We start from the raw sequence: 6219 nt of genomic DNA on the forward strand, positions 1-6219 counted from the left end.
GCAGCATTTATCTCATACAAAAGTGGCCAAATATTAAAGATTAAGTGGACATTTGTGTTAAATGTTGCCAATATTAAGCAATGATTTTATCTGCTGTATAGTGTAACAACAACAATCACCAGGCCATTGGCGCTATCATAAGTTGATTAAGTTTATATTATGTATATTACATCATATATTTTAACAGGGCCGTTCAATAAAACCAAATGATTACATTCTTTTGATACTTTATTGTATTTCCTCATTTTTATTACGTATTTATATGTACTTAAAGGCTATCGTTCACCTAGGTCTATTTTTATTACCACACACAAATTATCCGATATAATTAATACTCGTTTAATCATACAAATTATCGCCCAATTACTCAATTAAAATAATCATTAATGACAGCCCTCGATTAGTTAAAACATTCCAAAATGCACCTGCATTGTTTTGCATTTTGTGACTTTCGGACAATTAAAATACTATTGTTCCAGTCATATAATTTGTCATTGAAGATTTCTTAAAATTCTGAAATAGTGTTAAAATATCATCTCGTTCTTGTGAAACCAATATCATCTCATCTTGTGAGCAACAATTTGCGCCCAAAATAGGGTCTGTACACAAACAAACTACATTTACAATACATCTATACGTCATTTTGGGAGCAGATGACCCTGGCAATAAGGGAAAATCAGCCTTCCCTAAAACAGCACTTGGATGACATTTCCACAGTTTCTGGAAAATAAATCAATTTATAAACTGCAAAAGATAACTGTGAAGAATAGATGTACGTGAAGGCATCTGTAGTGAAGGGCATGTGAGCGGGATGAGATGGGTGACGTTCAAAAGCCTGAGATGGAGTATTGACCATAGACTGTAAAAAAAGGTATTGATTTACAAACACCAAAGCCTTGGCCAGAGCCATGCATTTAGAAAAACTACCACAATGCGGTACATTAATACAAGCTTTCTTTCAGACCAGCACATACTCGCCAACCGCTGAAACACAAATAAACCGTTCACATAATAATACCACATCAGATAACAGCAGTAAATGCAAGATGAAAGCTAGATACAAAACTTTAGTAGGCCAAGTAGGCTACTCATATGAGCAATCTCAATTTTTATATACAATCTTATTTTATAATGTTTATTTAAAAAATACAATATTTAAGTTGTTAATAAATAAATATAAAAATAATATAAGATGAATGAATGCATGTATGTTAGGGTTTTAGTTATATATAGCAAGAGTTTCCTTTCTTTCTTTTTGGTTTGTTTTCATGGCCAAAGATCTTTATGTCTTTTAACTCACTCAAAAGAACAAAAATAAGCTGCCCACCGAAACCACCTGCAAAGTATCTCCCTAGGCCTACGTTAATCCTCCATGTGGATTTCTGTGGGGTCAGCTGTGGAATCCCTTTGCACTGATAAGAGAGCAGATTTACCCAGCCCTTGACCTTCATAAGTGCAGACATGATATTTGAACAGTATAATAATAATGCATTGTCAACCAGGATGGAATGATATTCTGTGTTAGTGCGTGACAGACTCACAAGCACGTGGCATCCTGCTGTGTCTGTCGCAGTCTCTTGGCAGGATTCTTTCTCTGGTGACTCTGTGTCACAGAAGAGGAAATAAGTATCACACAACTCAAACGCGGATAGGTGCGAAGATTTAGAATAGAAACTATGGATTCCTGTGGAGCAACTGACTTAGTTTCGACGTTAACAATTTCCCCCCTAGAATGCGAAGTAGGCCATTTTTTTTCTTCGGCGAGTTTCGATTTTTTCGGAATCCGTTCGGCGACTAAATGAGCGCCGACCAATAAGATTTGAGCTGTGGATCACATGACTGGAGCTGCTGAAGAAACACAAAGTTTGGTGGCATGTTTTACAATTGTGATGAAACAAACTAGGGATGTCAAAAGAAAAAAAAAATCATTTACCAATAATTTGTGTTGCTGTTAATGCATAGTTCCTTTTAAAAGTAAAAGAAACTAACGAAACAATCTGAGTAGGAAAACTGTAAAGTATGTAAAGTCACCATAAAATCAAAATTGACAATTCTTGTTTTTTATGGAATATTGAAATATTTATTATAAATTATTTATTCATATGTAACGACAGAGACCAGCTAGTGAGACCTGTGCAACTAAACCTCACTCACACACACGGTGCACAGAGACTGATGCTAGAGTAGAGACTGTGGTCTTTAGCGTCCTTGTTAGCATAAGCATGCCCATGTTGTAGATTTTTCCCTAAACCTAACTACGTACGTGGAATCTTCTGATTACCTGCGTCTACAATCGACACTTAAAGGGCACCTATTATGCCCCTTTTTACAAGATGTAATATTGGTCTCGGGTGTCCCCAGAATGTATTTGTGAAGTTTCAGCACAAAATACCCCACAGTTAATTAATTATAACCATTTGAAAATGTCATTTTTGGGGGCCGTTTTAAAAAGAGCTGTTTTGGTGTGTACCACCTTAAATGTAAATGAGCTGCATATCCCCGCCCTGCCTTTGGATGAGGGCGTAACTTGCAGTCGGTCTAAGCAGAATGAGAGAGACCCGCTCTTTTGACTGCGGTCACGCCATCTGTGCTTCAGAAAAGCGCGGTCACGCCATCTACGCTTAAAAATAAATTGCGCGTCTACACGAGGTTGCGTGGTAGGCTCAAGGTGTATGCGCTTGGTGTCGGCAGACTTTTAAAAAAATATTCATAATAAAATAAATAAAATCAAATTGTTTTCTGCAAATTCCACCAGATTATTGTTCTACATCTCACAGACTACCACTGTGGTGATTTTCATGTTGATCTACTGTTTTATTATTTAATAATTAACTGCCAAAGTCCTATACTGTATACCTGGCTATATAGGCATATTTGATAAATTCATAAAAAATTAAAATCAAATTGTTTTCTGCAAATTCCACCAGATTATTGTTCTTCATCTCACTGACTACAACTGTGGTGATTTTCATGTTGATCTACTGTTTTATTATTTAATAATTAACTGCCAAAACCCCTAGACTGTATACCTTTTTATACAGCAATATTTAATAAATTCATAAAATATTTAAATCAAATTGTTTTCTGCAAATTCCACCAGAATATTGTTCTTCATCTCACTGACTACCACTGTGGTGATTTTCATGTTGATCTACTGTTTTATTATTGAATAATTGCCTGCCAAAGTCCTATACTGTTGTCATGAACTGCTCGGTGGAAACAGACAGTGGTGATCCAAATGCAGGCTTTATTGAGAGGACAATCCAGAAACAGGTACGAGAGAACAGGCAGAGGTCTGAACCAGGTAAGCAGTCCAGATCAGCAAACATATAATGCAAGGATGAGGCAAACGGGAAGACCAGAAACAGGCAGGGAGTCCAGGAACCGTGAAACTAGGAAACACTAAGGAACTAGGAAACACTAAGGAACTAGGAAACACTAAGGAACTAGGAAAACGCTTAGGATGCAGTGAGACACATACAATACTGAGCAATGAACCAAGGGAAAACTCAGGCTTAAGACAGGTGCGCTAAACAAGATAATCAAACACAGGTGCATGAAATCAACCAAAATCAGTCCAGGGTGAAACCTAAAGGAAACAAACTAGGAAGGAGTGCCCCCCAGAGGCTCAAGCGGGCACTCCAGCCGCAGATCGTCACATAACCCCCCCTCTAAGGAGCGGCTTCCAGACGCTCCTAAGAGCTCCGGAGGGAGGTCAACGGGGGATGGGATGGAGGGCCAGGCCCGTGGAGAGGCAGGGGGCCAGGCCCATGGAGTGACCTGGGGCCTGGAGACCAGAGCAGGGCAAGAGACCATGGGTGAGCACACTTGGAAGGGGACCAGGACGGAGCAGACTCGGACGGAGACGAGGGAGGAGCAGACTCAGACGAGGGCGGAGCAGACTCGGAGGGAGACGAGGGCGGAGCAGACTCAGACGAGGGCGGAGCAGACTCGGAAGGAGACGAGGGCGGAGCAGACTCAGATGAGGTCCATGTCAGCGTCACCTCCATGGCCCTCACAGAGTACCTACTGCCCCCCCCCCAAAAAATACTTGGGGAAATTCACAGGTTCAGGAAAGCCCTCCCGGAGCTTGAAGGGCGCAGGCAGGGCGAGGCGCAGAGGCGGAGCCGGCAGGGCGAGGCGCAGAGGCGGGGCCGGCAGGGCGAGGCGCAGAGGCGGGGCCGGCAGGGCGAGGCATCTGGGAACGCCCTCCGGAGCCTGGCGAGCCAAACGAGTCCTCCTCCTCCTGCGACGGCGCTTCACTGGGCTTGAAACTTTCACTTGGCTGGATTCACTTGACTTGGAACTTGACTCACTTGACTCACTTGACTCACTGGAAGACTCAGAAGACGATGCACTTGACCCACTGGAAGACTCAGAAGACGATGCACTTGACTCACTGGAAGACTCAGAAGATTCGGCTGGCACGCGCTCAGACTCAGTAGAAAACTCTTGAGGCAGGAATATAACGGAGCTTACGTGAAGTGTTAGAACGTCGGGATTCACATGTTGCGTGGATACGGCGGACCCTTTACGAAGCGCTGGTTCAAGTGGGCTTTCATGTAGCGCAAACTCGGCGGAGCACGTGTGAAGCGCTGATTCACCGGGAGACACTTGATGCGTGGATTCAGTGGGTACCTTGTACAATGGCGAATCGTCGGATCTTTTGTGAAGGAAAAGTTCCAAAAAATCCACAGTAAAAAGCGAACCGCTCATGGAAAAGGCCAGGTCAATATATTGAGTAAGAGTCCAGCTTGAACTCGGAAACGGTATAGCAGAGCCGAGTGGTTCAGACAGTCCTCCCCGAAAGAACATCATCAAACAGAAATCATTCAAGTAGCCTAAGACTGACGAGCGAGCTTCAAAAAATCTGTCACAAAAACCTTGAGAGGACGTTCTCCTTGACGGAGGCTTACGATCTGCGCTGTGGGATCCATAACGAGGTCCGTGTTCCTCTCAGCCGCTGGATCAGAATTGGCTCAGTATTCTGTCATGAACTGCTCGGTGGAAACAGACAGTGGTGATCCAAATGCAGGCTTTATTGAGAGGACAATCCAGAAACAGGTACGAGAGAACAGGCAGAGGTCTGAACCAGGTAAGCAGTCCAGATCAGCAAACATATAATGCAAGGATGAGGCAAACGGGAAGACCAGAAACAGGCAGGGAGTCCAGGAACCGTGAAATAGTGATGTTACATATGACACTGAAGCTTCGATGTGCGTATCGCGAAAGCGAAGCAATTTCTATTGAAGCCCCGTATCGGGGTGTGTATTGGTTTCCCAAAGGTCACGTGATCGATGACAAACGAAGCCTCACTTTCTGTCCAATCACGTGCGCGTCTCGCTTTGGGTGTCAGAAGCATCTATGGTCAGAAGGCTCGAAGGTCCTTGTTGGCTCAGTCTGGTTGATGGGTTTGTGAGGAGAGTGCTGTACTTTGAAAGTTAATCAATACATTACATTTAAATAACCAAAACTACTTATTATTTTGTTGTTGTTGTTGTGTCTTTTTGTTTTTGTAAGATCGTTGCACTTTTGGTGTTTTTTAGGTAATTTGGTGTTGGTATTTGGGTGTTTGTTGACGGGTTTGTATTTACAGCAATGGCAACAGCCAAAAAAAGGAAGACTTCCCCTAACTGGGAATATTTTGAGCTTATAGCTTCCAATGCATGAATGCATTTCTAAAAAAGAAATAAATAAATAAATATTTATTTATTTATTTAGTATTCTTTTATTTTTTATCATTGTATTGTATAATTGTTGACCGTTGATGTGTCTTATATTCATCAATGTACATGTACAGTCACTCCCAACAAAAAAAATGTATCCTCACACTTCTGAGGTGGAAACCTTTGTCTTCTGTTGGAAAGTGCTGTAGACCAGCGCAAACAAAGCTCAAATGCCACTTCTGATGCGATCGTAGAAGTGGATTAATACCTTACAGAGACAAACATACAAAGAGCTGAAGATCCACTTGGATACTGGAGAATGCAGAAACATGTCTACACCCCTCTATATTGGCATTACAGAATAATTTAAATCTTTATCACCTTTCTGTCATTCCTACAGTTACATAAGCACTATCACTGCCAAGTGTCAGATGAACAGATGATCCTATCACACAATGTCCTTATTCACTATATGTGTGTGAGTGTGTGAGTGTGTGTGTGTGTGTGAAGAGAGAGAGTAGGCCTACATTAGATCTTATTAAATCATATGCTC

The sequence above is a fragment of the Rhinichthys klamathensis genome, unplaced genomic scaffold, assembly GCF_029890125.1.
Source record: "Rhinichthys klamathensis goyatoka isolate OS25496 unplaced genomic scaffold, OSU_Roscu_1.1 h1tg000098l_1, whole genome shotgun sequence".
Lineage (NCBI taxonomy): Eukaryota > Metazoa > Chordata > Actinopteri > Cypriniformes > Leuciscidae > Rhinichthys > Rhinichthys klamathensis.